This window comes from Lucilia sericata, unplaced genomic scaffold, assembly GCF_015586225.1.
Source record: "Lucilia sericata isolate MDLA Ls3-8-SP2 unplaced genomic scaffold, ASM1558622v1 Contig000827F_arrow, whole genome shotgun sequence".
In the NCBI taxonomy this organism is placed as follows: Eukaryota; Metazoa; Arthropoda; class Insecta; order Diptera; family Calliphoridae; genus Lucilia; species Lucilia sericata.
Window position 1 is genome coordinate 80,888 of NW_023994819.1, and position 12,657 is coordinate 93,544.

A 12,657-nucleotide genomic window follows, 5' to 3' on the forward strand; every position below is an offset into this window, starting at 1 on the left:
ATTCCATTTCATAAAGAATTAACTACACAGTTAAATTTAAATTAAACTTATTTCAACTTTTGTACTAAAACGGCTTTGAAGAACTTCAACGATTATAAACAAATCATTCTGAAATCCATCTTCTTCATCCCTACTGAAACATTACATATCTTGAAAAAGGTGCATGCGATATTATCCCTAATAAATAAATAAAACTCATTCATAGTTTAAGTTTTTTATTTAATTTTCTTCTAATAAATATAAAAATTTATATCTTAATCACGAAATAGGTTTATTTTCTGCCTAAATAATTAATGGCGAAATTTATTGGTGATTCTTTTTTTCCTGACTTTAGGCAATTTCAAACATGAACACAAAATTTAATGTCAGTCTCAAAGAGAAAGTGAGTTAAGAGAGAGAGTGAAAAAAAAAAACAAATAAATGAAAACTTTTGTCAAATGTGTGGTCTTCAAAGTAAGAAGAGTAGTAAAAGTAGGAAAAAAAGTTTTCTTTTTTCGAGCTATAGATGACAGACTATAAAGAAAGGTGTCAACAAAGTGACAAAGGTCAAATATCTTTATATTATTTTTCTAGAATAACGACAACAGAAATTATTACTTTATTCATTTTTAGTCTACGAAATAAAGTTTAATTTACTTTTTCTTCTATTTTTTTGTTTGTAAAGAAATGTTGATAGAAAAAATCTAATAAAATTAAAAACTAAATGACACAAAAGTAATAAAGATAAAACTTTAAAAAATAAATCTAAAATGGTTAGACGATTAAATACATATACATTTTGTCTATATTGTTTCGTTATTAATTGTAAAAAGTCATTATTATTTTTATTTTGCTTTATTGGCCATTTTGATAACAGTATTATTAAATTAATAATAAAGTTAATTGAAAATTAAGTTATTGATTCAATTAAGGGCGTAAAAAAGTTGAAAAAATTGCTTCTAAAATGCATACAATAAACTATAAAATGAGTTTATAAAACTTATAATATAATAGAATCAATTAAATTCCTTGTTAGAGAAATAGATTATGTCCTTAATAGCAAGAGAGGTACTCATTTGCAGTCATTTAACATTACATTAGAATATTAGAATAAGATTTTTAAATCTTATACTAGTACCGAGATTTATTCATATATTTTAGACTGTTAACACCAAAAGTGTGTATTTCATTAAGGATTTATTAAATAATAAAAAATGTTATAAACCAAAAATAAAAGAAATGTTCAAGTCTGTGCCAATTTGGCCATGAATATGAATGAACGACAAGACTAGCTATAAATATTCATGTAGATTATTAGACTGGCTTCATTTGTCTGTTACCATATATAATGTATATATAATTAGCTTAAAACTTACTTCAAAATCTTAAGAACCATTCTATATATTACCATATTTATTATGCGTGTATAAATGTTAATGTGCATGTATATATCAGACATTTTCCTATTTTTTTGTTGATATGTTCCGAATCCTAAAATCATGTACGAATCGTGTTCAAATCAGGCCTATTTTGGGATTAATTCTTCTCTTTTAAAATTAAATCAATATTAATTTTATCTCAAATTAATTAATGCTTTTAGGATTATATAAAACCGAACATTTTTAAAACAAATACATTGTAAGATAACTTCTACCTAATAAAGGCTTAAATTATATTTTTAAACATAATGGACCCATACTTGAATGAAGTTTTTTAAACCCGCTATAATCACCCTCTCTATAGTCAATACTATATAGTCTCTATATTTGATAGATCGTAGTATATAGACTATAGCCATATAGTCGGTATACAGATAATATATTATAGGTTGACAGACTATAGTCTCTATAAATGATAGGCTATGGACTCTATATTCGATATAATATGGACACTATAGTAGAAGAAGAGTAGTCTCTATACTCTTTAGACTTTGGGGTCTTCAGTTGATATACTGTAGTCTATAAATTTGATAGAGAATAGTATTTATAATCGCAACAGTCAATAGAGAATAATCTCAATATTTGCATGTATAGTCTATACAGTCGAAGTTGAACGACTATAGTCTATATAGTCGATAAACTATAGTTATACCCTACACCACTTTAGTTGGGAGGGTATATTGGTTTTGTGCTGCTGTTTGTAACGCACAATAATATTGTTCCTATACCCACCTTAAAGTACACCAATCGACTTAGAATCATTTTCTGAGTCGATTTAGCTATGTCCGTCTGTCCGTCCGTCCATGTAAACCTTGTAATCAAACTACAGGTCGCAATTTTGAAAATAATTCAATGAAATTTGGTACATAATCTTCTATTGTCCCAGAGACGAAGCCTGTTGAAAATGGTTAACATCGGTCCATTATTTCACCTAGCCCCCATACAACTGAACCGGACGAATAGGGCTTTTAAGTTCATAATTATGTTTAATATACTCGTATCTCGACAAAAAGCTGCAAAACCAAGTTCTATACTAGCCTTGATGACCCTCATGAATTTTATAATTATAGGGTCTCATTTGACCATAGCCCCTATCCAATGCCCCTTTCAAAATTTGACTTAAATGTCCACAATTTTATTCAACAATAAATGGCTTAAGTATATCTGAGACAAGGTAAAAATCAACTTAAATCAACATTTTGTAACAGGTGTAGGTTCATATATGGTCGGCCTCGCCCGACTATAATTTCTTATTTTTTTATATACGTTAGAGTATAGTCTTTATAATCGTAGGATTGTTGTATCTTGAGTTGATTCTTTACAAACATTATAAAATCTGCATAAATTCTAATTACATTTAAGTTAATTTTATGATAGCCTCCCTAATATCTAAATATTCGTATTCTTTTCATCATAAACATGCATATTTTACGAGTAACTATGTAGCACATAAAATTTTCCATAAAAAGGATAATTTTATTGCTTGTCTGTATGTGTTTATTTGTTATTTTTAGCATGAAATATTATCATGTCTGTGTCTACAAGTTTCTGTTTTTTTAATTTTGTAGTTGATCTTTTTATAGTATGTATGGTCTCACAATGTTATGTGACACTTTGAAAATTATGTTTAATATTTTTCTGTTTTGAATTTTAAATTTTAAATTTAAAGATTTTAAAATAGATATAATAATGCATACTAGACACCCAGCATTTTAAAAAGATTGGCGACAGAATAAAATATTGAATTTCAAAGTATGTGAAGGAGTTAGAAAATTATTTTCAAAAAAGGGCGTTTGTAATATTTACAATTTTTTTAAACACCGCCTGTTCAATTGCTGGACGCCTGGCATGAGGAAATGAAAAAAGCAAAAATCTTAAGTTGCAACTTTTTGACAATATTTGTATGTATAACATCATGTTTGTTGCTCTTAAATGAACCAATGAGTGGATGCAAAGCATTTGATGTATCTTTGTGAATTGTGTGGGCATTTTAGCAAAAATAAATTTTTGAAAATGTAACAAAAATTGTAAATAATTTTTTTATAAAATAAGTTAAATTTTTTAAAATCTTACTTCCTTTATTAAGTCAAAACATGTTAAATTAATTGGCCTTAAAAGTTGTTCCTTCAGTTTTTATACCCACCATCAAATAAGATGGGGGCATATTGATTTGTCATTCCGTTTGTAACATATCGAAATATTGGCCATACACTCACAAAAGTATATATATTCTGTGTCCTTATTAAATTCTAAGACGATCTAGCCACGTCTGTCTGTATGTTGAAAGCACGATAGAGTCCAACGGAACGAGCTAAGGAGCTGAAATTTTCCAACAATATTCTCTATAGGTAATGTTTGTTTGGTATTGAAAATGGGCAAAATCGGTCCACGTTTTCGGATAGCCCCCATTCAAGTGGACACCCGAAAAACAGAAAAATAAGTTTCATATGATCTAAAATCTCCCTACCAAATTTTATAGGATCGGTCCATAATTGACCCTGCCCCCATATAAGGTCCCCTTCAGAAAAGTGATGAAATATTACACACATAAGTTTCAATGAAGCCAAAATCTTTCTATAAAGTTTTATGTGGATCGGTCCATAGTTGACTTTACCCCCCATAAAGGGTCCCATTCAAAAAATGAGCTAAGGAGCTGAAATTTTCCAACAATATTCTCTATAGGTAATGTTTGTTTGGTATTGAAAATGGGCAAAATCGGTCCACGTTTTCGGATAGCCCCCATTCAAGTGGACACCCGAAAAACAGAAAAATAAGTTTCATATGATCTAAAATCTCCCTACCAAATTTTATAGGATCGGTCCATAATTGACCCTGCCCCCATATAAGGTCCCCTTCAGAAAAGTGATGAAATATTACACACATAAGTTTCAATGAAGCAAAAATCTTTCTATAAAGTTTTATGTGGATCGGTCCATAGTTGACTTTACCCCCCATAAAGGGTCCCATTCAAAAAATGAGTTCAACGCTCATTACTGGTTTAAAAATACTAGTATAACAATGAAATTTGTCATAAGTAAGTCTCTTATAATACAAAACCTCTCTACCAAATTTTCTGTTGATCGGTCCATAATTGACCCACCCCCCATATAAGGTCCCCTTCAGAAAATTACTTTAACGCTCATTACTGGCTTAAAAATACGAGTATAGTGATGAAATTCGACACTCATAGGTTTCAATGAAGCCAAAATCTCTCTATAAAGTTTTATGTGGATCGGTCCATAATTTATCCTACTCCCCATATAATGTCCCCTTCAGAAAATGACTTTAAAGCTCATTAGTGGCTTAAAAATAAAAAATGAGGATCGGTCCATAAGAAAATTATTTATTTATAAATTTCATAAAAAAATTTATGAAAAAGGTCAATAATTAACCATATCTCTCATATAAGATCATCTTCAGTTAATTTGATGAGTAATATCACCCTGATGTTTATAGGGGAGTATTCCTTTTAAGGCATACTGTTTAATGGTGGGTATATGAGATTCGGCACAGCCGAATATTACACTCTCACTTGTGTCTTGTTACGTTTGTATGATGACGGGATTATGAGTAAGTAACTGAAAGTATTCTCTAGAGTTTCTATTGAAAATATGTTTAAGACAGTTTGGTTGCCATGGTTAGCTGGTTCTTTAGCTGTAACGAAATTGAAATGAAATAAAAAGTAAATTTCTTTTTGTTTATATTCGACCTTTAGAAGAATCCAATAACACATGTATTACACACATATCGTAGTCTAGCCGTAAATGGCCAACGTATATATTTGTATTTTTCGGTAAATCACGGTAATAGATATCCTAAATGAAAATGATTTGGGAAAAAGGTCATGTTAGATTCATACTATATATTACAACATTCATTCCATTAATGAATTATTTTTTTTTGTGTGCTTAGGGAATTGATAAAAATTAAACAAATTTCACTAGAACTATTAACCACACTACCTATTGAACTATAATCATCTTAATTATCTTATAATAATTTCCTGTTAATTTTCTAGTTTTCTACATAATTGTCTTAAGTTCATTTCCTTAAGATTTGTGTTGTTTTTGCCAATAATAACTTAATTACCTTAAATAAAAAATATTAAATTACCTTAAATAAAATTCTACTTAAGATGTATGTGTAATTTGTTAATGAAATACTTAGTAAATAACTATATAGTAGTTAATTAAACGTGAATAATTATTGAATTGAATTATATTTAAATACACAATACTTGATGGTGGAATGTATAAAGAGCTAATTCAAAACATTCTTAAGCATAAATGTTATAAATTTAACATCATAGTTTTAAACATATCTGGTGTATTTACGAAAAAACAGAAAATTAAATATAACTCATACGTAGTGTAGAACATGAAATATAATATAAATAGAAATAAAAGTAAATATTTTAGTATAAAATTAAATATTTAAACAAAAGGGATATTTAAATAAATTTTTTAAATTTAAAAATTTTTGGATTCCTCTACAATTGAAGTTTTTTAGATTAGATTGGCAAAACTCACTTTTCACATTTAACTGCCAATAAAATTGCCTTTTTTCTTTAATAAGTTCTTCTACGCTTCATTTGTTAATGCGGAAATTTGTACTCAATTTGCAACTCCCTTGGGTTTAACAGTGCGCAAACACATCATGTGTCAAAAACTTTTTTGTTTTCAATGTCAATGTAACTTGAAAATAATTCGAGTAAATGTCATAAAGAACAAAAATAAATAACTTTTATTTTTACCGATTATACATAACTTTAGGCATTATATGTGTGAGTTTCTTTTCTGCACTCTCTGGGAAGAAACATTATTTTGAAATTTACGCATACATACATATGTTTTTCAAATATGGAATTTTCTATTAGATGTAGTATGTCTTTTTAACATAAATTTTGCTTAAAATATGTTGCAAGAAAAAAAATTTATGTGAAAAAAATGTTCAGTACGTGTTTATCATATCAAGTCACATCTGCAGTTACCTAAATAATAATGTGTCAAATATTTTTTAAAAAATTTCAAATATTATCTTCAAATATTGTAGCTGAAAAAAATGTTCGAAACAAAAAGAAAAATTTAAATTTGAGTTTTTATATACCTACATACATTCATATATATGTATACATGTTTGTATGGATGTATTTGTTTACATTTATGTTTATTACACTGACTCATAAAAAAACGTTTGTCTTATGAGTCCAACAAAGGACTTTGAGGGTCTTTAACCCTCAATTTGACGATGAATAGTCTAGTCAATAAACTAGTTTGTTAACTAATAGACTTATCAAAACACTAGTCTATGACTAGTCTATAGATTGTTTTATTTACTAGTCTATAGACTGTTCTATTAACTAGTCTATAACATGTTCTATTGACTATTTCATGGACTATTCTATTGACCAGTCTATAACGATAAATAGACTAGTCAATAAACTCGTCTATTGACTTATAGACATATCAATAAACTAGTTTAAGATTAGTCTATAGACTGTTCTATTAACTAGTCTAAAGACTGTTCTATTAAAAAGTCTATAGACTCTTCAATTAACTAGTCTATAGACTATTATATAGATAATTCTACGGACTATTCTATTGACTATTCTATTTATTATTCTATTGACTATTCTATTGACTAGTCTATAGACTTTTCTATTAATTATTCCATAAATTATTTTATTGATAATTCTATGGACTATTCTGTGGACTATTCTATTGACTAGTCTATAGACTCTTCTATTAACTAGTATATAGACTATTTTATTGACAGTTCTATGGAATATTTCATTGACTATTCTATGGACTATTCTATCGACTAGTCTATAGAATATTCTATTAACTAGTCCATAGACACTTCTACTATTCTACTATATATCTACTTACTATTCTATGGACTATTTTATTTACTATAGAATATTATATATACTAGTCTATGGACTCTTCTTTTAACTAGTTCATAGACTATTTTATTTATAATTCTATGGATTAGTCTATAGACTCTTTTATTATCTACTCTATACTATTCTACTGACAAATCTTTGGACGAAATTATTCACTAGTCTATTAATTCCTCTAATGACTGGTCTATGCATTAGTCTATTATTTACTATATTGACCAGTATTTAGAATATTTTATTGGCTAGTATATGAACTAGTTCATTAACTGTTCTATAGTCTCTAGTCTAATGACTAGTCCAAAGATTCTGAACTATATGTTCCATCACTTCGCCCAAATTAAAAGTAGATATTGAGAAAGATAACGATCAAGCATTTGATATATACAAAATGAATCAATCTAATATCTGAGGACTAGAAGTTGAGGGCGTGGCACTTTTCATATAAGTGAATTAAAAAAATTCGTATATCTGCAAAACTATTGTAGTTGGAATCTTCACATACATGTCAACTTTTGGGTAAAAAATTTGTGATTTAGCAAAAGGGGGAGTGGCACCTCCCATATGAATTAAATACAAAAAATTGTATATCTAGGAAACTATTAGCGTTAGAATACTCAAATTATATTGAGGTCAGGACAAATAATTTTAGAGTATTATTATCATTGAATAAACTAAATTTTCATTTTGGGCGGAAACGTTAACAACTTTCATTTTGGCGCCACCCTAATATACATACATTTATTTGAATACTTTTTTTATAGATATTAAGATTTTTCACATCTGCAGTGAATTAGATTTATTTCACTATAATTCAACGAAAATTTAATAAAATAACAGGATGTCAAAGTTCAATGACTTAAACTTTGACAATGATAACATTATTTCTTTTAGAATTACAGGATACTATGAATAATTCATTCGATTTTACCTAAAAAATTTCAAAAACCAATTTTTCAAACAAATTGTGTTGTAATCATAAAAAATAAAACAGTTTTTTTTATAGCCTTATCATAAGAAATTTTCATTATTTTATAGCTTAAACTCCACCCCGACTTTTGTTAGTGTGGTGGCCTGTAATACCCAATTAACTTAGAATTACAAAATCTTAATCACCAAAATATTAATGATAATAAAAATTATGCTTTCAAATACGTGTATAATTATTAAAAAATAAAGATGAAAATTCTTAATAATTTTAATGACATTTACACGTTAATGATAATTAATCCCAGACTGTTAATTTTTTTTTTTTTTTTTTTTGATTCAGTATTTAATTATATTATTATCTTCAAGGTCATCGCCATTATGAGTTCCCAAAACAGATATTTTTATTCTACATATTTTATTAGTAAAATTGTCTGCTTTAACAAATCGTTATAAAATAAAGATATAATGAGTCTTGATGAGCATTTAACCCAAATCAATGAATATGTATAGATTTTGAATAAAATCAAGTACCAAAAAAAAAATAATAATGACTTGATAGGGCAACAAGGACAACAAGAAAAAAAGGTTAATTCGATTAGTTAATTTCTGTCTTATTGTATTCTGTTTTTAGTTTTTAATAAAATAAAACATAATAAAATAAAATAAATTCCAAGAACAATTTTAATAGAGACTATTGTATGGATAGGATGTTAAAAAATAATAAAATCTTCGTTATGCAGACGTTTATGAATTCAAATGTTTAACAGACAACAAATTAGGGGTAATTCGAAAGAATGTCCAATATTTAAGAATAAATTGAATTTAACTTAAAAATTGTAGGAGAAAATCAATAAATTTGATAAAATTTAATATATGAAATGTATTCATGCATTAAAAGTTCAAATTAATATAAAGAGGTCTTTGACTTTTAAACAGTTTAAATCAAATGAGCAATTTGTAGGTTCGTTCTATTTCACGATTTTCAGTAAAAAAAAGAAATAGGGTTTTATTTAGATTGTTACCAATGCAAAGTCATGGTAATAGTAACAAAACAAAACAAAAATGGAACTGAACTAGAACTAGAACTGAACTAGAACTGAACTAGAACTGAACTAGAACTGAACTAGAACTGAACTAGAACTGAACTAGAACTGAACTGAACTAGAACTGAACTAGAACTGAACTAGAACTGAACTAGAACTGAACTAGAACTGAACTAGAACTGAACTAGAACTGAACTAGAACTGAACTAGAACTGAACTAGAACTGAACTAGAACTGAACTAGAACTGAACTAGAACTGAACTAGAACTGAACTAGAACTGAACTAGAACTGAACTAGAACTGAACTAGAACTGAACTAGAACTGAACTAGAACTGAACTAGAACTGAACTAGAACTGAACTAGAACTGAACTAGAACTGAACTAGAACTGAACTAGAACTGAACTAGAACTGAAGTAGAACTGAACTAGAACTGAACTAGAACTGAACTAGAACTGAACTAGAACTGAACTAGAACTGAACTAGAACTGAACTAGAACTGAACTAGAACTGAACTAAGAACTAACTGAACTAGACTGAACTAGAACTGAACTAGAAGTGAACTAGAACTGAACTAGAACTGAACTAGAACTGAACTAGAATTGAACTAGAACTGAACTAGAACTGAACTAGAACTGAACTAGAACTGAACTAGAACTGAACTAGAACTGAAATAGAACTGAACTAGAACTGAACTAGAACTGAACTAGAACTGAACTAGAACTGAACTAGAACTGAACTAGAACTGAAAGAACTAGAACTGAACTAGAACTGAACTAGAACTGAACTAGAACTGAACTAGAACTGAACTAGAACTGAACTAGAACTGAACTAGAACTGAACTAGAATTGAACTAGAACTGAACTAGAACTGAACTAGAACTGAACTAGAACTGAACTAGAACTGAACTAGAACTGAACTAGAACTGAACTAGAACTTAACTAGAACTGAACTAGAACTGAACTAGAACTGAACTAGAACTGAACTAGAACTGAACTAGAACTGAACTAGAACTGAACTAGAACTGAACTAGAACTGAACTAGAACTGAACTAGAACTGAACTAGAACTGAACTAGAACTGAACTAGAACTGAACTAGAACTGAACTAGAACTGAACTAGAACTGAACTAGAACTGAACTAGAACTGAACTAGAACTGAACTAGAACTGAACTAGAACTGAACTAGAACTGAACTAGAACTGAACTAGAACTGAACTAGAACTGAACTAGAACTGAACTAGAACTGAACTAGAACTGAACTAGAACTGAACTAGAACTGAACTAGAACTGAACTAGAACTGAACTAGAACTGAACTAGAACTGATCTAGAACTGAACTAGAACTGAACTAGAACTGAACAAGAACTGAACTAGAACTGAACTAGAACTGAACTAGAAGTGAACTAGAACTGAACTAGAACTGAACTAGAACTGAACTAGAACTGAACTAGAACTGAACTAGAACTGAACTAGAACTGAACTAGAACTGAGCTAGAACTGAACTAGAACTGAACTAGAAACTGAACTAGAACTGAACTAGAACTGAACTAGAACTGAACTAGAACTGAGCTAGAACTGAACTAGAACTGAACTAGAACTGAACTAGAACTGAGCTAGAACTGAACTAGAACTGAACTAGAACTGAACTAGAACTGAACTAGAACTGAACTAGAACTGAACTAGAACTGAACTAGAACTGAACTAGAACTGAACTAGAACTGAACTAGAACTGAACTAGAACTGAACTAGAACTGAACTAGAACTGAACTAGAACTGAACTAGAACTGAACTAGAACTGAACTAGAACTGAACTAGAACTGAACTAGAACTGATCTAGAACTGAACTAGAACTGAACTAGAACTGAACAGAACTGAACTAGAACTGAACTAGAACTGAACTAGAACTGAACTAGAACTGAACTAGAACTGAACTAGAACTGAACTAGAACTGAACTAGAACTGAACTAGAACTGAGCTAGAACTGAACTAGAACTGAACTAGAACTGAACTAGAACTGAACTAGAACTGAACTAGAACTGAACTAGAACTGAACTAGAACTGAACTAGAACTGAACTAGAACTGAACTAGAACTGATCTAGAACTGAACTAGAACTGAACTAGAACTGAACTAGAACTAGAACTGAACTAGAACTGAACTAGAACTGAACTAGAACTGAACTAGAACTGAACTAGAACTGAACTAGAACTGAACTAGAACTGAACTAGAACTGAACTAGAACTGAACTAGAACTGAACTAGAACTGAACTAGAACTGAACTAGAACTGAACTAGAACTGAACTAGAACTAGAACTGACTAGAACTGAACTAGAACTGAACTAGAACTGAACTAGAACTGAACTAGACTGAACTAGAACTGAACTAGAAGAACTGAACTAGAACTGAACTAGAACTGAACTAGAACTGAACTAGAACTGAACTAGAACTGAACTAGAACTGAACTAGAACTGAACTAGAACTGAACTAGAACTGAACTAGAACTGAACTAGAACTGAACTAGAACTGAACTAGAACTGAACTAGAACTGAACTGGAACTGAACTGGAACTGAACTAGAACTGAACTAGACTGAACTAGAACTGAACTGGAACTGAACTAGAACTGAACTAGAACTGAACTAGAACTGAACTAGAACTGAACTAGAACTGAACTAGAACTGAACTAGAACTGAACTAGAACTGAACTAGAACTGAACTAGAACCGAATTAGAACTTGCTGGATTATTGTCCATTTTCTGTTCCAGTGATAATTGCATTTTCTTCAAGGGTTTTATGAAAAAATTGTCTAAACATTATTTTAAAGTTTATTCAGTCCAGATTGTATACAAATATATAAACTCTCTGTATAATACTTTCATTGTACGTTTTTAATTTATAGTTTTAAAACTTAACCGATTAAGTGTTTTCCAACCAACAAAAAAAAAATTACTAATTTTTATTGCCCTTTACTTAGCAACATTTTACTCCAAATGCATTTATTTTGCAACACATTTATAGTAGACCCAACAAAAAATATTTCCATTTCAATGCTTATTTTTCTACGATTTTTGCAATTAAATCGTATAATTGTTCAGTCAGGCGCAATGTCAAGTTGAACGTGTATCATCCAATGGTCATTAAATGCAACATGGAAAAACAAGAAACATTTTTTTAATACACATCGAAATGGACGGATTTAAAAACATCAAGTATCAAGTTGACAAAATATTACAAATAACAGTTTATTTTGAGAAAAAAAAAAAAAACGAATATAAAACCAAAGTGAAAAAATATACGAAACAATGTGTTGGCAACATTGTGTAATTAATACCAGTGAAATGTGTTTTTAAAAAGAAATATTAAAGTTCAAT